The 21,707-nt window shown below is 38.3% G+C and overlaps 1 long non-coding RNA gene across 1 annotated transcript; it reads right to left on the reverse strand.

The window, feature by feature from the left end:
- Positions 1 to 2,316: 2,316 nt before the first annotated feature.
- On the reverse strand, positions 2,317 to 19,374 carry LOC122052122. The gene is made up of 4 exons (XR_006131896.1): positions 18,823 to 19,374; positions 4,882 to 4,958; positions 4,564 to 4,712; positions 2,317 to 2,599 (listed from the first exon to the last, which is right to left on the reverse strand). It is a non-coding gene; the product is annotated as an uncharacterized LOC122052122 (long non-coding RNA).
- Positions 19,375 to 21,707: the final 2,333 nt, after the last annotated feature.

The raw sequence follows: 21,707 nt of genomic DNA on the forward strand, positions 1-21,707 counted from the left end.
TAACTGAGTGGTTTCTAAGTTCAATTATGGTTCAATTTATGGATATACAAGCTAACCAGATTATTTTGTATAATAAACCTATCAATGAATACAAATTCAAATAGGTTTTCTCAAACTTCTTGTTTAGTTGCATGATGATCCTTGACTTTTGACCTTCAATACTAATCATAGTCTCACAAAGTATTTTGTGCGCATCTTGGTTCTAGCTCTTTGTTGTTCATCTTAGTCTTTTCTTTGCCCATCTTTGGCCCAACATGTAATTGATTCACTTGACATGGGCCAAGATAAACATATGTATCGCCAGTGCTGTTTGTATGAATAGTGCATCCAAAACAAGCAATATAATATTCGTCTTGACCAAAATAATATGTACTAATAACAGCCAATGGTGGCAAAAAGTGAATACGCTCGTCCCCAGCGTCCCCGTCAATCCATCCTAGAGCTAACATGCTGGAGGTAAATCACGGGCACATAAGGGAGGCATTTATCTCGATTTTACCGAGATTCGAACCCCAGACCTATGGTGACAACACCTCATGCGCTAACCACTAGACACATCCGAGAGGACGTACTAAAACGCGTTGGATAAATATAATCGCTATAAGTAGTGATAGCCGATGAGAAACGAGATAAAAAAAAAACCATGATACTAAGGCTTGTCAATTTGTTTAACAACTCAACGTGAGAACTTCAAAGATGACATCTCTGCCCCCAGGGCGTAGCACAGACGGTGGGCGCATGGTATCTCTGGCATAATGGTCAGGGGTCGATTCTCAGAAACTGACGACCTGGGGTTTACCCCGCCATGCGCCTATGGCCTGTGTACCTGCATGAACCTCCCTCCATATCCGTGAGGCCGACACAAGGGGAGCCGCTAAGGTAGCGGATCTACCTTTTTTTTTTCAAAGATGACATCTCTGGCGTAATGACTAGGGGTCAATTCTCAGGAACTTTATCTCAACATGCATCTATGGTATGTATACCTATATATACCTCCCTTCATATTCATGGGACCGATATTAAAGGGTCACTAAAATAATGAATCTATCTTTAAAGATAATGTTTGTGGACTCCAATAAGGACCTTGCTGAAGAAACATTGCATGAACTTAGGCAACCTAAAAATGTTATTTCACATGCATTTAGGCTAATATGTAATTTAACTATTACCATAGCAAGAGATCATATTGCAAAACACAAGTCAAATAAAATGAATTAAACTAGAAAATGCGCTGACCTATTTTATCAAAAAGTTGGACATGGACTTCGCTTTAATTGTTGCAGGTAATATGATTAGGCGCAATTCAGGTCGCCGTCGTTGGATGTGGCAATAATGAGATGGCTATCTTTATTGTACAATCAGCAAGCAACATGAAATTGGATGATAACATGTGTTCACTGAGAACTACCTTTTTTAAAGAGGCCTAATAACATATCAGTTGATATAGATCTCTCATGTTTCAATTTCCTAACAAAATAAATGGAAATTGAAAATAACTATTAATCTCAAAATGGAAATTGAAAATAACCATTAATCTCAAGGCACAGACACTTCATGTTGGAGTAAACTGACATGTATGGCTGAACTAGAAGAAGATTCCTAAGGAACCATGCCTATAGTTTCTCATGAGAATCCCTGAAAAAGCAAGAAAGTTGAACTGAAGGGCATTCTCCTATACTTAGTTAATAGTGGATCATCTATCATTTCTCTAATATGTACCCCATCAGTGAGAAACTTAGTTCACTTTGTATGGACCAAGGATCATTCACAATGTAATTGTGATCGGATTGGATTACGATTCGATCGTAATTAGTTACGATCCCTTTTTAAGTTCATCTTTCTATTCAATTCAGATTGTAATTTAGATCGGAGTGGGCAATCGGAGACTGTCTGGAAGGCATGGTAATGGGCCAGTGGCCAGGCTGCCAGGCCACCGACGGTAGGACGGTTGCTGGTCTCCCAAAATTTTTTCTATGTTGCTCACTTTTGAGAGATTTCTGTCCCAAGCCTCTTTATTTTTATTGTATGATAATTCATTTTTTTCTCTATATACCGAGTTGAATTTAATTTAAAGGTTAGGTATTAATTTTAAGAGCTCCAATCTTATTCTCAAGATTTGTTTTTTCAAAAATAATAAATGATTCATAGGCAATGTTATTGAGATGATTCATAGCCTCATATCATTAGTTGATTCTATGGCTGTGAAAAGCATGCCATCAATTAAGGAAAAAGATTAGGCTACTAATTTTAAATGACTGGCTGAAACATGACTTACTGAAAACTAGTAAGGCTGAAAACTTTGCAAATAAAATACGATGATATCAAGAGACCCAATGCGATGAAATCAAGAGTTTCATGCCAGTCAGTAGGTCCATTTGCAGTAGCAAATTGTCGAGCTAAAATGTGCCTTTCATCAGGTTCGGCATTATCAACAAAAAAATAAGCAAAAACAGGAAGAAAGATTGTTGTTGGAATATGTGGTTTAATATTTAGAACATGAAGCAAATTATATTTTTCAATGAATTAGCCGGACCTTATTGCCATTGGAACAGAAACAAAATGTGAGTAAGCTTCTCCACATTGTTTTGCTACATCTAGCCTGCAAATTCAATATAAAATTAGTCTTCATGATACATCAAAATTGTGAAGATCAGTGACATGCTGGATAAAATTAATTAGAAACAACTTGGGAAAAACTATTAAACCATATGAAAAATTATGCTCGTTCTAACCGAAAATTTTGGATGGCTTAAATAAATACTTCCACAGATCATTTAGTGAGACTAACTATTTAAAATATCAAGAAAAAAACAAGGATAAGCATCTAGCAAAATGAAGCAACAAAGAACCATATATCATAATTCACAAACCTTCTCTCAGCAAAAACATAATGATAGGTGGAACCATGAAAAATGTCAAGTTAGTCACACATTATACGTTGCCAACAATTATCCAATGCATCTAGCATGCCACATCACCACTATAGGACACCATAAGATCTTAACAATGACAAAGAAAGGATTTGACATTCCACTCATCCTTCAAGGCACAATAAGTGGCAAACTGATGACTATATAACAGAGATAAGGACCCCAAACTGCATCTTTGCAAACAGCCTGAGTGACCCCAAATTCCAAAGAGTAGGTAGGAATTTGTTTTATATCAAAAGTTGCTCAAAAACATAAGAATAAGGGAAAATAGAGTGAGACAAGTGGTTGTTTATCTAAATATATAACCTAAGCATTGCATATAACATAGATATCATACAACCAAGACGCCGCAACTGAAATGCAAAGGCGACACAAATACCACCAAATATATATGCAATTCACTGCTTTTCCAACTTCATATTTGAGGCAAAAGATAGAAAACAACATAGTCCAAAATAATTTCCATGTAATCAAGTCTTGTCAGTTAATAGTTCCCTGAAAAACATTCAGACGTCATGACAACAGACTGTAAGAAGATCTCAGTTGCACAAATGCCAATAGAAAAGGATGCTATGCGTGATTTGTTATGCTTCTAGCTTTGGATAGAATCAGTATGTCTCATCTTTATTTCCCTTAAAAAGGATTGCTAAGTTCATTTCAAGCTAAACAAAATAAAGATGAGCAATGGTTAGGCTTTCTGATGATAAATTTGGTTTGATCTTTTGCTTCCAAAGAGTATAGAATTTTCACAACTTCCATAACTCCCCTCAACCTGAAGGGTACCATAGGGATTTGGTGTTTACAAACATAAAGAAAATATGTTGAGTTTCAAATGAGAAAGAAAGAGATCTACTCTTAAAAAATAGGAAAAAGACAACCAGAGCAAATGACTAAATGAGTAAAAGTGTGATATCATCCCGAGAGAAGAGAAAAAAGATATACAAGAAAAGAAAAAAAAGAGAGAGGAGATAATAGAGAATTAGAAAGAAATAGCAGAAAACACAGCGGAGAAGTTGCAGACATTGTTGCCCAGTGGGATCAGCAAATAGTGTGAGGGAACAATTGAAGTATGGGAGGAAGAAGGTGCCTTTCAAGCACCACTCCTGGGTTTGGCAATGCTGCACCTTTTACAAGGGCTTGCTTGTGTGGGAGATTATTGGAGCCTCTTGTGAATTTGATTCGTTGAGGTTGCAGCAAGTAATAGGGAGTAGCAGGCTGAAGATTGAGAAGCAAATGAGGTTGCGCGGCAATTTTTTAATGTGCAATTAGTTAATATTTCTGCAACATAAGTGAAGCAAAATGCAAATTAATTTACAAAAATATACAAACATTTTGTAAGATGGAAAAAATACACAAAAACTACCAAAGAGATTTTCCAAAGAAACAGAATTAAACAAGTTGTATCCATCATTTGCATTGTATGCAACAAAGATTGCAGAATTGAATATTAGATAAATAAACGTAAACAAATGTAAGTATATATACATATATGTTCAAAAGAAATCTATATATGTGAGCATCAAGTATATTTTTTTTCTTTATTTTTTTTAGGATTTAGGGTTTGGGTTATAGTATTAAAGCTAAAGAACTTTTTAAAAAAAAAAACTAAAAAAAAATTACACATGGTGCTCACCTTGTGAACACCATAAAAATAAGTAGGGTATCAAGACTATAGAGAGAGAGAGAGAGAGAGAGAGAGAGATCCATTTTCTCAAACTGAACACCTTAGAGCAATTCTACCTCACCAAGCTCTCTTTCCTTTCTCTAATCCATTTCTTTGGCCTGGAAATGGAAGAAAACAAAACTCAAACTAAGAAAAAAAAGGCATTGAAAAAATGAAAAACAGAAAGTAATCATTGGAATAGAAATTAACATAGTTTTATGGCTTATGGCAATCCAATGACATCGACAAAGCATGGTCATTATAAGATGGAAAAAAACGTGGTCTAACCTTCCATTTAAATCTATCATCAAGCATACTCCTTTGGGCATCAGAAAGCTTCCCAACATATCTCCAGACAACTTCACCTGTTAAAGAACAACAACCATGTCCACAGAAGTACAAAAATACAAATATCATAAGGTATCAAAATGGCTATCTTGAAAGATATATAGAACCCTATCGGCCATGCAATCACAGTAATCTATGCATCATAAAAAGCATGTCAGATATAGTAATTTGAAGTTTATGAGATCAAAGAAATCAGCACTTGATGTAACAAAAAGAAAATTATTAATGGCAAATAAAGTAATTTACTGGTGAGATAACCTTGCATAGTACTCGGAAGGGATAAGATTCATGTTGTGCATGAAAAAGTAAAAATAAAAATTAATTTTATTTTTACTAGTGAGATAGCTTTCTGTAGTATTAAAGGAGTGATACTATCCACGTAGCCAACACACCTTGATGATGTATTAGGATATCAATCATCTTCTTGAAGATTAGATGTAAACCAATTGATTTAATTAAAAATATTTATTTAATTAGTTTAGATTTAATTAGAATGGAATTTAATTTAAGTGGCTAACTTTAATTATGTTTAATCAAATAAGTTATAGTATATTTGAACTTAAATAAATTGTATGACTTAAATATGTATAAAATTTATTAAAATTAGATGACTTGGTAATGTAAATTATAAATTTGTATGGTGATGTGGTGATGAGGGAGAGCCCACCTGTCCCGGATCAATTGACACGGTATCGGTCAGAGTCAAGGCGATCAATATCGGACTTACGGTTCTTCCCGGTCAGCAAAAGAGTGGCCAAACGGACTGCCCGTTTGGCCAGTCAGAGCACCATGGCCCGATTGGCAGAAAGCGCAGGAAAGCGAGCCGCTCGGACTGCCTGTCCGGCGCATTACACAGGAAGAGAAGAAAGTAAAAGAAAACACGTCGTCTATCACTAAATGTGAGGAAGCCAAGACAAAAGAGAACACTACGTTTATCATCAATGCACCAAAGTCAAGACAAAGAAGCTTTTCTCTAGCAATTAATATCATTAAATAAGGGTAAATGAACGATCACAGAAAAAGGTATAAAAGCGTACGCCAGGTATGAGGAAGGCAAAATTTTCTATTTTCTGGATTACTCCATTCGCTCTTCCTGATTTGACTTGAGCGTCAGAGGACCAACGCCAGGGACCCCTTCCCTGGTTTTGGTTTTGTTTTGGAGGGTCGAAGTCTTTATCCCGTCAACGGTCACCCCATTTCCCATCTTTCCAACTTTCTTCATTTCGATAGGATCATTGGCGCCGTCTGTGGGAACGTAGCCTGTATCCAAATAAGAAAATGGAAGACGTTGGACGGCTCACAACAGTGACGCTAACGCAAAAGGATCTTGACGCACTAGTGCAAGCTTGAGTTGCGAGGATATTGGAACAGCAACAACAGGCGTTGGCCGATCAGCCAATGTTTGAGCCTGCTGCCTCTACAACAGGACGACCGACTGAAAAAGGAGATCGAGTGGATCAACTTTCCGCTCGAGAGCTAAATACAAGACCGATTGGCTCCTATGTGGCCGCCCATAATACGCCCGCCCACTTTGACCGAGCGTCATCGTGGTCTCCCCTAGAAGAAAGGGGCTGAGCGGATAGAGACTGTGAATCTTCCTCGGATGAGGCGCCCATACGGGACGCACGAAAGGGAAAAGCGCCGAGAGAATATGACTCGCCCGAGCGGATTAATCAACAATTTTCAAAGGGGATCCTAAATGACCCTCTACCCAAGCATTATACCCCGCTAGCGATCGGAGAATACAATGGGCAACCGATTATGACTACCATCTTGTTAGAGTATATACTAAAAGCCTAGCTTTTGTATAAACATTTATTTAGAATCACATTGGTCAAGTGTCTACATTTATATAGACCAAATGTAGATGTTCAATTAATTTATATTATAGATAACATAGTGTGTGGTGTCACACACAGAAGATCGTGTTATCGGATCTTTATAAATTATAAACAGTAGTTCACGACTAAGATAGAAAGGAATAAACCATTGGGATAGTCGTAGTGTAATTAGGTATTAGTTTATCATGACTAATGAATTACACTAGTACACTCTAAGTGTATTGAGCAGGATCATTTAAGATAAGTTCTTTTTTTACTGATTTAATAAAAGAACTAGACCTTAATTATTATGGAAGTGTGTGCTCTTAATCCTAATATAATAACAAGCATATATATTTAGTATTTATTTCTTTAACTTATCAAAGGGTGAGATTTAGCTCGATAAATCAATAGACCCGATAAATTGGAAAATGATATTATTTATAGTATATGTTGTTGATTATAGAAGGAAACTGTGTCCTAGTAATCTAGGCTGAAAATGTCCCCAAGAGGAGCTCATAAGGATTGTCATGTTAAACTCTGCAGGTGGACTTAGTCCGACATGACAATGAGGTTGAGTGGTACTACTCTTGGACTTAGATATTAATTGAGTTGTCAGTAACTTACTTAATTAGTGGACATTTGTTATCTTAAACACAGGGAGACTAACACACTCATAATAAGGAGCCCAAAATGTAATTTGGGATTGGTGTGGTAGTTCAGTAATAATTCTTTAGTGAAATGAATTATTATTGATGAAATTAAGTTGGGTGTTCGGGGCGAACACGAGAAGCTTAATTTCATCGGGAGACCAAAACTAATTCCTCCTCTCGGTCCCTATCGTAGCCTCTTGTATATAGAGATTTATACCCACTTATACCCACCTTTCTACCCACCTTAAGGTGGCCGGTCAAGCTAGCTTGGAGCCCAAGCTAGGGCCGGCCAAAGCTAATGGTGGAGCCAATTATAGATGGTCGGCCAAAGCTTGGGCCCCAAGCTTATGTGGCCAGCCACTAGAAAATAAAAAAGAATTTTTATTAAAATTATTTCTTATGTGGATATCAAGGTTTTAAAAGAGAGTTTGAAATTTAAATCTTTCCTTTTATAACTTTCTACAAAAGATTAAGAAAAGATTTGAAATCTTTCCTTATTTGTAGATTGAAAGGAAGATTTTAATTTTGAGAAAACTTTCCTTTTTAATCATGTTCATGATTTAAAAGAGAGTTCAAAAATTAAATATTTCTTTTATAAGTTTCTACAAAAAATTAAGAAAAGATTTAATATCTTTCCTTATTTTGTAAATTGAAAGAAGATTTTAATTTTTAGAGATAACTTTCCTTTTTGGAAATCATCCACATGTTTAAAAGAAAAATTTTAATTTATAAAATTTTCTTTTTACAAACCACCATGAAGGAAAAAATTATTGGAGAAATTTTTATAAATTTCCGGAAACAAATTAGGAAGTTTTAATTCTTGTGTTAATTAAAACTCTCCTTGTTTATAGCTTAATAGGTGGTTGGCCATTGTAATTGAGAAAAGGAATTTGATTTTAATTAATTAAATTTTTCCTTTTCATGGCAAAAGAATTAAGGAAATTTTTATTTAAATTTCCTTATTTGCCAAGACCAAGGATTATAAAAGAGAGGATAGAGGTGCCTTCATGTGTAACGACTCTATTCTTTTTCTTCCTCTTTTTTTCTCCTTGGTGGTCGGCCCTAGCTTCTCCCTTTCTCTTCTTTTTGTGGCCGGCGGCAACTTCTCTAGGAGCTTGGTTGGTGGTCGGATTTTACTTGAGGAAGAAGAAGAAGAAGAAGGTTTTGTTTCCTAGCATCCCTTGGAGATTGGTTGGTGGTCTAAGTTTTTCATCCCTTGAAGAAAAGAAGGTGGCCGAAACTTGGAAGAAAGGTGAAGGCTTAGGTAGTTCTCATCTCGGTAGATCATTGCCCACACAACGTTCCGGGATAAGAAGAGGAATACGGTAGAAGATCAAGAGCTTATTTGCTTACAAAGAAAGGTATAACTAGTAATTATTTTCCGCATCATACTAGTTTTCTTTGTATAATTATTTTTGGAAATATCAAACACAAGAGGCATATGATTCTAGAGTTTCAAATTTGTTTCGAATTTGTGTTTTCGTTTTTGTTTTTCGAATTTGTGATTCGATTGTTCTTTTTGGTTAAACCTAATGTTATTTTAGGAAATTAAATTTTGAATTTCTATTAAAGGCTCTGTTGAGGCATTGGTGGATGATCCCATACCCAAGAAGGCATTGTGCCTCACCATGTTTGACCTGGGAGCTGTTTTTAGAAATAAATATTTAATTAACTTTGTAACATAGGTTGGACTTGGATCAATAGTGTTAAGTTCCGCTTGCGATCTAAGTCTAAACCATTAAGAACAGATAAGTTAAATTTGGAATCAATAATGTTAAGTTCCGTTTGCGATTCCTAATTTAACTTCTAAAGAACACAATAGGTTGTTTAGGAAAGGTTCGACACTTGTACAAAATTTTTGTACAATGGAACCGGTACGATCTTCCTAGGACCAACCAACACATCTGGCTAAGTTCGACAATGCAGCCACCCTTCATCAATACACGGACGGGGTAAAGTGCTGAGTCTTCCTTACCACTCTATCTGAATCGGCGCAACGATCGTTCAAGCGAATGCCGAACAGCTCGATCCACAACTTCAAGGACTGCCGAGCGGCATTCTTACATCACTTCACAAGTAGTCGCCGCCACCGAAAGACGAGCATGAACCTGTTCTCTCTAAAGCAAGGGCCCCGAGGGGGCCTGAGGGCATACATCCAACGATTCAATCAAGTGGTGATAGACATTCCAGCAATCTCCTCAGATGTGTTGGTCAACGCATTCACCCAAGGACTCACAGAGGGGGAGTTCTTCCGATCGCTCTTTCAGCGGCCATTGAAGGACTTTGGTCATCTCCAAAAGAAGTCCAACGAATATATTAACGTGGAAGAAGCTCGGGCGGTAAGGAAGAAGGAAACTACCACTGAGCCCGCAGGAGTCTCCGAGCGGCGTCAACCGAGCAGTCATCAACCACCCAAAGGGCCTCGGTCGGGGGCTCCTTTGCATCAAGAGACTAAGCCACATGTCATACAACAAGTGACGGCCGATCGTCCAAAAGGCAGGAGGTGGGCACCAATGTTTTGCAGTTTCCACCAGTCAACGACGCATAACACCAGGGATTGCTATGACCTAGCAGCTAGTAGGTCGGTTCCGCACGGATACCACCGTCGATCGCCACTTCCCGACCGGTGTCACCTAAGTCGATCGACCGAACGAAGGAGGGAAGAAAGGATGACCAAGCCGTGCCACCATCGACAACAAAGGGACCGAATTCTTGCCCGAGTCTTTTCCGAACGGACCAGGCCAACCACAAGAGAAGAAGAGAACCGGAGTAATGCTGCTCAAGGGAGATAGGAATGATCGCTGGCGGACCGATCGACGGAGATTCTAACCGAGCCAAGAAGTCACATGCTAGGCGGCTCATAATACATGTTGTTGGTTGCAGCAAGGAGAAAGCTGAGGAACCCGAGATTAACTTCGGGCCTAAGGATTTGGAGGGAGTGGAGGTCCCCTACAACAATGCTTTGATCATCCGAGCAGTAATTGACAACTATACGATCCATCATACTTTCATTGATACAAGGAGCTCAGTAAATATCATATACAGGAAGACATTCGATCAATTGCAAATTGATCAGAGTGAGCTGCTGACAATGTCAACTCCGCTCTACAGTTTCACGGGTAACGAAGTGTTGCCGATCAGCTCAAGTTGGCCATCTCACTCGGAGAAGAACCCCTGAAAGCGGACCAGGGCCACAAATTTCATAGTGGTAGAGGCACCCTCGGCCTACAACGTCATTTTGGGCCAACCGACACTCAATGAGTTCCGAGTGGTGGTGTCCACCCTTTACCAGAAGATCAAATTCTTGGTGGATGGCAAGGTAGGGAAGGTAAAAGGAGATCAGTTAACCGCTCGACGGTGTTACATTGAGATGATCAGAATGGAGGCACGAACCACTCGGAAGACACCTCGCCTGAATGTGAACGCTATCATTGAAAAAACCCCCCCACTCTGGTCTATGACGAAAAAGAAGAAGTTTATATCCACCCTAACCGCCCGGAAGCAACAACCTTCACCGCTGCCGATCTGGAGGACAAGAAGAAGACGGAACTAGTAGCTTGCCTCAGGCAGAATCATGATATGTTCTTGGACGACACACGATCTTTTCGGTATTTCCCCAAACGTGGCTCAGCATGAGCTGCATGTCCGATCGGACGCTCGGCCAGTGAAACAAAAGAAAAGGGACTTCAGCGCAAAATAAAACTTGGTCATCCAAGCGGAGATGGAAAAATTGCTGGAGGCTGGCCACATTCGAGAGGTACAATTTTCGAGCTGGCTTGCTAACATTGTGCTGGTCCCCAAGCCAGGCAACACATGTCGAGTATGTATAGACTTCCGCGATTTAAATAAAGTGTGCCCCAAGGACTTTTATCCGCTGCCTCAGATAGACTAGATGTATAAGATCGAATGAGTGCGATAGAGGGGGGTGTGGTTGAATATCACACTTTTAAAAGCTTTTCTTTTTAGCGTTTCAGTGGAAAGTATATGAACTCATTTGGTTACTTGGTTCGGAGCCTAGGTCGACTCCTATTCCAAGATCTACGATCCTTGATCGCACCGTTGGGCAATTCACTAAAACTCTTCTTTCCGAAAACCTCGAAAAGAAGAAGTGCGTACAAGAAAATGAGTAAGATAGTAACAACCTACTATCTTACTTGAGTTAAGTACAATGCAAGCAATAAAATAAAAGTATACCGACAGTATGTCAAAGTAGAAGCTCGGTCGGTACTTGAACGAAGTAGTTGCTTGCGTGTTGTAGAGCAGTAGCATGAACAACAGCTAGCACAGAGATGAACTTCGAACCCGACAGATTTTGTTCCCCAGCCCCGGACCTCGAGCTCACTTTTATAAGAGTCGTCGACGTTCGGTCGACTAATCCCCAGGTTCGGTCGACCGAACCAGCTCCCTTCTATCTTCGCTGAGCTTCAATGCTGATCTTCAGCATTAAATGTCATTAAAGTGTTCAGTCGACTGATCACCTTTTCAGTCGATCGAACAAAGAATTTCCTTGTTCACCGAGATTCGCACTTAATGTAGCATTGATGAGGTATCGCTCGGTCGACCAATCTACTAGTTTAGTCGATCGATTAGCTTAGCTTCCTTCTCTGCTTCTGACCGAACTGATCTCTGCCACATCGTCAGGGTTCGATCGACCGATCCTTTGGTTCGATCGACCGATCAAGCTTTTATCAAATTGTCTCTCTAGTTTGGTCTGAGCTGGTGTCTGTTCTGAGTTAGCTTGCTTTGGTCGACTGATACTCCTGTTCGGTCGACTGATCAGGCCAAACATGCAAAATAGAGTTAAACAATATATTCCTGCAAAACAGAGATTAGGACAGTAATATAAAATGCATGAGTAATAATAATAGACAGTTCAACTGTCTTGATCTCAACTTGGAAACCTTCCCGATTTCTTCAGTTGGATCAGCGACCGTAGGTTGTTCCCTTCAGGAACACGGCCTCACTGTCGCTCCTCCAGTTGTTTATCTCAACCTACCTGCCAAACTTTGATCCTTCAGATCTGTTTAGACTTTTCACTTAGCCTTGATCGGCTCGCCAGGACTTTCTCTTGATCTTCGGTCCTCCAGACCTCTCGATCTCACTGCCAAGTGTCGGGTCCTCTTGACATACTTGGTCTTTCCACTTGGGTTTCATAATCTGCTAAGACTTCTCCTGCCTAACATCCAACTAGGTCTTTCCCGGTTGAGTAAACAGCCTGCACACTTAGTCAACTTGTTAGATCACAACAAGACTTAACTTTAACATTTGACAACATCAAAACTTAGGTTTGATTCTGGTGCAACTTGCACCAATAATCTCCTCCTTTTTAATGTTTGGTAACTAAGGTTCAAAGTTAAGTTAAAATATGCAAAATAAATAAGCAAGCATTTTTAATTTTAACTCTCCCCCTGAGTTAAATATCTCCCCCTGAATTTACTATCTCTCCCCCTTTGGCATACATCAAAAATAGGGGAAACAAGCACACTTAAGTGAAGCTCGATTTTGAAAATCCCGGAACCATTCCGAGCGCCCGGGATTGACTTTTGACCACGATCACGTCAAATGCGATCCGTTGCGAAGGGGATAAAAGTTTATCCCCTCCCAGGCGCCTGGAACCCCTCCAAGCGCCCCGACCAAGGCTATAAATATAGCCTTGGTCCAGAAGCTTTCAATTAACTGAAGAATTGTAATTCCAACACTTGTGCGCTTCCATATTAGTTTAGCTTCTTTCTTTTTGCGTTTAGTAAGAGACTTCTCCGCCTGAAGGAGATACTAGTGCGACACTTTCCTTGGATTAACAACCTCCCCGGTTGTAACTAAATAAAAATCCCTTTGCCTCTTTTTTTCTGTTTTAATTTATTGCTTTTATAATTTATGCAAGTGTTCTTTTGAAAAGTAGAGAAGGGTTGTTCTTTATTTTTACAAGGCTATTCAACCCCCCTCTAGCCGGCCACCGCGATCCAACACGCTCCACACTCACCATGACCCCCACAGTCTCAACCTGCGCCACCGGCCTACCTCTCCGGGTGAATGACGGAGGTGAGTTGGAGTGGGTGTGGATGAAAAGGGACAGGAAATCAGATGCCCTAAGTTTGAAATGTACGGTTGGGTCGACAGTGGTCATGTTGATAGCTAGCAGCGGTGGGGGAGGGACGAGCGTGACGAAGAAGAAGAAGGAGAAGGAAAAGAGAATGGAGGCGTAGAGGGTGGTGAGGAAGAAGAAGAAGAAGCAGAAGAGCGAAAGGCGAAGAGAGTGACGGCTGAAGTCGAAGACTAGCCTAGGGTGAAGGTTGCAACGGTGGTGAAGGGAATGAAGCGATCTATATAATCGTGAATGATGGAAGTGGGAATCAAGCGCAACAAAAAAAAAAATTAACCCTCAATCATTGCTACGCTGCATCATCCAATAGCATACACTGTAGCAGATATGACACGAAAGCAAGCACGCGAGGGGACATGAGTGGACGCGACTGGTCGGTAGCCAACAGGTGACGTGACTGCACTGCACGCGAGGGGACACGACGTGACACGACTGGGAAGGAGCTGGCAGGTGACGTGACGGTACTGCACGCAAGAGGACACAATGGTTGTTGACTGACCCTAAATGTGACGTGACGGTACTGCACACGCGGGGACAAGACGGGACAGCAGCTGACAGCTGACATGACGACACCGCAAGCGGGGGACACGAGAGGACGGGAAAGGACAGGAGCGGAGACGAGCGGACGAGACAGGACAGCAGGACACGACGGGACGTTTACGTAATCAAGGCCGATAAAATAATTAATGAATTCATTAACAAATAAAAAAATTTAAATAAAGATTAATTATTTAATAATAAAAAATAAAAAAAGAATAAAAAAGGTGAGTGGGAGAGAGAACAAAACTCGTGGCATTGAGCTTTTGGGCTTTTGAACTTAGGGCTTAGAGCTTTTGGACTTAGGGTTGTGGGTTGTGGGTTGTGGGCTTTGGGCTTTTGGGCTTTTGGGATTTTGGGCTTAAGGCATTTGGGCTAAAAGATCATTGGGCTAAAAAGGCTTTGCCAATTGGGTTAAATTTGCATTGGGCTATATCGGCTTTTGGGCTTAGGGCTTTTGGCCTTAGGGCTTTTAGACTTAGGGTTTTTGGACTTAGGGCTTTTGGACTTAGGGCTTTGGGCTTCTGGGCTTTTGGGCTTAGGGCTTTTGGGCTAAAAGATCATTAACCTAAAAAGGCTTTGACATTTAGGTTAAATGTGCATTGGGCTAAATGAGCTTTTGACTATATGGGCTTTTGGCTATATGGGATTTGGCCTAAATGTGTATTGGGCTAAATGGGCCTTTGGATATATGGGCTTTGGCCTAAATGTGCTTTGACCTCAATGGCCTTTTGCCTTGAATGGCCTTTGGGCTATATGGCCTTTTGGCTAATTTGATTTTTGCTAAATGAGCTTTTACCCCCTATCGCATACATCTATTAGCAAAGATGATTAGAGAAGATTTGATTAGATTAGATTAGATTATTTTGTGCACTGCAGCATGAATTCGAAGGAATGAGTAAGAGAAAAATACCGATGTGGTTTAAGAGAGAGTATTACATCTAAAACTATTGTTTTACTTCGAACTACATCTCTTCAAGTTCTGTGCTTTCAACGCTTGTAAGAGACTTCTTTGCTTATGACAAAAGGAGAATTTGATTAGTGTTTTCAATGTCTTGGATTAACAACCTCCCCAATTGTAACAAAGTAAAAATTGATAGCCTCTTTTAATTTATGCATTTTAGTTTATTCTAATAAAGTAGTTGTGTTAATCAAGCTATAAGTTTTAAGAAAGATCTGTTTGCTTTTTCAGGCAATTCACTCCCTCTTGTCGGCCGACTGAGGACCAACAAGTGGTATCAGAATCAAGTTCGCTTCAAAAGTACTAACCGTCATCCAAAGCAAAAGAAATGGCTAGATCCAGCATCTACCCACCAAAATTTAAGAGAGACTTTACAACGTGGAAAAAGCTCATAGAGGTATTCAAGACTGATTTTGAAATCTTATTAATTATAAAATATGGTTTTGTAGCACCTACGGATCAGTACGGAGTTAAGAAAGAAGAGTACACATGGACGAAGGAACAAGATAGCTTCGTGGCGAATGGAAAAGCAGAGTTCCATCTGTTTAGTGTTCTTCCACCCTAGGAGGTTAGCCCGATTGGAAACTACAACTCCGCCAAAGATCTCTGAGAAAAATTCCTAGAGCTTCACGAAGGTACTTCAGAAACCAAACTGGCAAAGCGGGACATCTTCCGAAGCCAACTGACGAATCTCCGGATGAACAAGGGAGAAAAGGTACCCTAATTCCATGCAAGGATCAAAGATATGATCACCCAGCTCAACAACCTCGGAGAAAAGGTAACAAATCGTGACTCTTTAAGGTATGCACTTAACGCTTTTCCGAGAACTTAAGAGTTGTCAGCCTTAGTAGATGTTTACTACATCTCTTAGAACCTCCAGACATGTACTCTCGAAAATTTATTTTCAACTCTTGAACTTCACGAGTCTCGTTGTGTAGATAATCAAGAAATAGAAAAATCAAACAACATTGCCATAAAAACCAAGAAGGACGAATCAGACGCCGACACTTCCCTCGATGATGACTAATCAACATATATGGTAAGGCAATTTAAGAAATTCTTTAAATCTAATAAATTTAATCAAGTGCAGGCAAAGAAAAAAAGAGCACGGAAGATAAGATGTTATAACTGCAATGAAGAGGGGCGCATCAAGGAGGACGACCCAAAGCCGAAGAAGAAGGACAAGAAGAAAGGTCCAAGCACAACAAAGCACAAAACCCTATAGGCGATTTGGGATGAGTCGTCATCATAATCAGATCTGTAGGAGTGGCTGAACTTGCACTGATGACAAGTTACCAGGAGAAGATCATACACGAAGGGGGAGGCTCCTCAGAAGAAACTTGCAGCGAGGAGGAAGAAACAAACTTCAGAGCAGATCCGTAAGTGAGGTATGTTTACTACCCCTGACTAATTATATACAAATATTAAATCTATGACTAAATCATTATATAAACTTAAATTTATAAATAATAATTTGAAACAGAAAATTTTAGAATTGAAAATATTTTTACCAAATACATGTCCTTTAGAAATATATGATAAATTAAAAGATGAAAATGAAAAATTGAATAACCAAATTAAAAAATCTAGAAATTCTGCATGTGTTAATCAAAAGAACTAGAGAAATTTTAGAAACCTAAATTGATATCTTAAATATCATAAGCGACAAATTAGAAAAAATATCACAAAAATATGTACTAAAGAAATTTCTTATCAATCCTATAGGTAAAAATTTATTTTGAGTTCCAAAATCTTTCTTAGAATAAATAAATATTTTTTTGTATAAGAATATTAATTTTACTTGCAAAATTAAGTCTGTATACCTACTATTAACATTTATTGCTAAAATTTTTAGCTCTGTTGCTTGAATGAAAAATTTCTCAGTATAAAACTTTTTAGAATTTTTTTGATTAATTATTTTTTGAATTTTTAATTGAAAAATCATAATTAAAACTTAAAATTCTTCAGGTAAATATTTTGTTGAAGAATTATCGTTATATTTTGAATAAAGAGAGCTAATTATGTTTGTTTTCTGATGAAGACTTTGTTTAGTCTTAGCAGGTACATGCAGCATGAAAGTATGCCCATACCTAGCTACACGTATCTATGTTGACCTAATTTTTGGCTATAATTTTGATAGATATTTACTAAAAAATGGTATGAAGATAGTGTACTTCTAATACTCATCATTAATATAATAGATGCTTAAAGAAATTTTGGTAAGTGGTCAGCACTATAGATAGATATTTCCTTAATGTGAATGATATCCTACTATACAAATGGTTTGTCATTTGTCGTCCTTTCCTTTTCATAATGTAGGAAGCTTGGAATATGACAAATGATCAAGTCACGGTCAGGCATGGAAATTAGAGTCAAATACTACAATTGAGCCTCTATGTAACTTCATTATATCTTCTCATACTAGAAGGAAAAAAAAAGGTCCTTGCTCTTATGTATTCTGGTCTTTTTGGAATACTGAACTCAGTATTATTGAGACTTGTACTATTGCATTCTTGTAGGCTAAGGATGGGCACTTATTGACAAGGCATACATGCATAACACGTGGAGATCATCGCAATCATCATGTCAACGGTTTTGCATAGATGACAAAATATCTTCATCAGAGTACTTGCTCCTATTATGGAGCTCCTATCTATCTCTAGCAGCGTAGCATCTAAATTCTCTAGCAGCATAGCATCTAAATTCTCTAGCAGCAATAAAGATTTGAATGTATATTTCCGTCACTAGATACTATAATCATTTCTCTATTTATAAAGTTTCATTGACTCCACCTATACCATTGTCTCACTATTGCTAGCTTGCATCATACACTAATGAAGGGGATAATAACAAAGGTAGTTTGCTTCATCCATGTACTTCCTTGGTTATATGAGTAGATATATAGAAAGATATTAAACAATGTTGGATATCATAGTGCATTTATATTTCTTAGTCATTGTTTTTTTTTTGTTAGTCATTGTTCTTATTTTTTGTAATTTTTTATAATTTCTTTAATGAAGGGGAGTCTTAGCGCAATGATAAAGTTCCTATCGTGTGATCTGGATGTCATGAGTTTGAGTCTCGAAAATTGTCTCTTACAAAAACTAAAACGATTGATCGCAAATCTTCATTAAAACTAAAATGAGTGCTCACAAAATCTGCATTAAACTAAGATGATTGCACATGAAAACTGCATAAAAAAATCAAGATGATTGCCAACAAAATCTGCATTTAAAACTAAAACGATTACTTACAAAATCTATACTAAAACTAAAGAGTGCTCATAAGAAAAATCTGCATTAAAACCAAAACAATTGCTCACGACATCTGCATTAAAACAAAACGAGTGCTTACACATCTGCATTAACTAAGATAACTGCACATGAAAACTGCATTAAAAACCAAGATGATTGCTCACAAAACTTGCATTAAAAACTAAAACGATTGCTTACAAATCTACATTAAAACATAGATGACTGCACATGAAAACTGCATTAAAACTAAAACGAGTGCTCACAAGAAAAATCTGGAATTTAACCCCATAGTATCTGAAATCTACACCAAACCATAGAACTAACTAAAGCAAATTCACAAGTAGATAACATGCACATGAAATATAGAAACCAAAATTTGTTCTACATGAAAACTTAAATAAAACTTATTTCATTCGATCTCATTTGTGTGTCCTTTAAATTACTGAGTAGATCGCCTAGGATGTTACCTATACTTAACCCATAGTTCTACATGTAATAGGAAGAATTAAAGCATCAAGAAAGTAAGGAACATGCCTTCGACTCCTTGCTACTATACCTCTTTTCTTCTTCTCCCCTTATAGCTTGGAATGGTGGTGGCCGGAGCGAAGGTAGAGCGGCAACGATCGGCTATACTGGCCACAGGGCGGAGGCGATAGGGTGATGGCCCCTCAGTCCGGAACAGGGACTCCAAGGGTGGGTGGTGTGGCAGCGCGATGGTGACGGGTCGACGCTAGGGCACGGATTCAGCGTCGCGTGGAAAGAAAGGGAGACGACGCTGGCTCTAGTTGCTTGCAAGGAGAGGGCGGCATCCATGCCGGTCCGACAGCGTAGGGGGATCGACATGGTAGTGTCGATCGATCGAGAGAAGCAAAGGCCGACGACGATCTTGAGACAACGACTTCAGCGAATCGGGTGGCGACGTAAGTCGGGAGCAGAGGGGAAGAACTAGGAGACATGGGTATGACTCGAGCGGCTGACGGCCGGCAGCCGACTGGCGCCGATCTGCTGCGTCGAGTGGTGGTGCGAAGAGGTGAAGAGGAGAAGAGGAAGTGAGTCGGCGTTAGGTGGAGATGGAGGCGGAGGAGAGGAATTAGGGAAAATGATATTATAATAAATGTCATATAATCGGCTAGTTGAAATATTATTTAATTAGGTTAAAATCACAGATGATAATATATTGTATAAGTTAGATATTAGGTTTTACGTATTGTACGATAATAACATTAATTTTACACTTAGTAGGATAATAACATTTTATTTATGATAACTATATTTACTTTATTAATTAAATATCTTATTTTTTAAATATCTTAAATTTTATAATTATATATCCTATAAATTAAATATTGACATAACCACCTATTAAATATCACAAATTTCATATAAATATAAAGTATATTATTTTTTATTTTTTAAAAACAAAGATATGTTCAAATCTCCACTATAATATTTTCATTTCAACAGGGATATCTAAATTTGAAAAATATTTATGAAAATATCACCTTCCAAAAAGAATATTTGATATTAAGAAATATTTTAAAAAATATGTTTTTTCACCCGGGATATTTAAAATTAGAAAATATTTAGAAAATATATCTCTCCCAAATATCCTGATGAATAAATTGCCACGTGGGCAAAACTTACTAAATTAGGTGAAAATTATGCCCTATTATAGAATCCCTTCATCTTCCTCTGCGAAATTGGTCCTCCTTCCTCGCAAACAGATCCCTCCACCTCTGTTTTTGCGAAATACCTCTACACGAGCGAAGTGTAAAAGCTGCGGAGAAGCAACGGATCCACTACAAGAAAATCCTCATTCAACAACACTCAAACGACAACGGTTTTATACCCAATTGTTATTTTTTTGTCGTTTAACAACGGTTTTAACAAAAATCGTTGTCTTTTAGCAATATTTTTGGCTCATGACAACGGTTTTTAAAAACCGTTGTCTATTTATCCTTTTTTTTTTGCTACGACAACGGTTTTTGAAAATCGTTGTCTATGTGCGCTTTTTTTGGGGTTACGACAACGGTTTTTAAAACCCGTTGTCTATTAAGTATTGTTGAATACCATTATTTTTTCCCTCACCGTTTTTTCCCTTCGCAATTTTTTTCCGCCGAGTTTTTCTTTCCCTCTCCCCGAAAATTTTTGCTGCCGCATCTCCCTTCTCCTTTGCCTTCTCAAACCCTAAGCATTTGCATCCACGATCTCTTCACATTTTTCTTTCTTTATCTCTTCACGCTGTCAAACCCCCTCTATGTCGGCGATCCCCTCTTCGCGAACTCCTCTCCGCCTAACCACTCCTCTGAACTCCTTTCTGCATAACCCTTTTAAGTTGAATCCTTCTTTCACTGAACATCTCCGCCGAACCACCCACCTTTATTCCCTCTTCATAGCAGGCAAACCTAATGCTCTTCGTTACCTCTTCGTAGTAGTCTGACTTGGAGAGGGAATAAGCAACCCCTTCTACAGCCATGCTCACCTTCTCAGATCCAAGCAAGTAGGCCCTTCTCTTAGCTTATCAAATCATTGAAAGTCATGGAAGAATAGGATGCTAATCTATGGTTTTGGTATTGCAAATGCAAGTGGATGTGTCTATCCTGCAACTTCTAGGTAACCATTTTTTTGTGAGAAAATCTTATAGAGTTTTAAATTTTATACCTTTAGATTGTCATGTTGATTCAAGATGTTCATAACTACTGTGGTAAAAGGGCATATGAAGATGTTGATGAAACTCGAGATGATGAGGTGTGCATTGGATTACTCTTTTCCGGTTAGATAAAGTTTTTATATAAAGTGCATTTTTTTCTCAATAAGAGTCTTAGCTGGTCAAGAGTGTAAGCATTGTCGCTTGAGATAAATTTTTGTATCTCTTTATGATATAGGTATTATATTAAGTTATACTGCAAACAACCTAATTTCTTTTGTGCTCTATCTTTCCTTTGGATGTAGATTGATGAAGAGGAATTCAAGAAGGAGCAAAATTCTGTTACATGTCTTATTCACATGTTGTATAATGATGACTTGGAGGAAATGTTGAAGGTAGATCTAGTGAAGTTATGCATTCCGACAACGGTATTTTGTTTATTGACAATATCTTGGTTGTTTGAACTACTACAGTTTTTGTTTCTTTCATTTTTCTTTTTGAGGATTCTATATCATCCTTTCTTTCTTTGTGTGAAAGGGAAAAATATTTTAGAGGACCAGACAATATTCTAGATCTAGAGAAATTAAAGGTCCACCATATAAAATATACTCAGTGTCATTTAGATAGAGTTCCAGGAAACCTTGTATGCCTCTGCACATTCTGGAGTTTCAGGAAACCTTTTTTTACTGAACTCCATTTCCATTTTGTATATATAGCCTACATAATTGACCAATTTCACTTATTGCCCAATTATTAGATGTCGTACTGGATAATTTCACTTATTGTGAAAAGAA

Source organism: Zingiber officinale, chromosome 3A, assembly GCF_018446385.1.
Source record: "Zingiber officinale cultivar Zhangliang chromosome 3A, Zo_v1.1, whole genome shotgun sequence".
Lineage (NCBI taxonomy): Eukaryota > Viridiplantae > Streptophyta > Magnoliopsida > Zingiberales > Zingiberaceae > Zingiber > Zingiber officinale.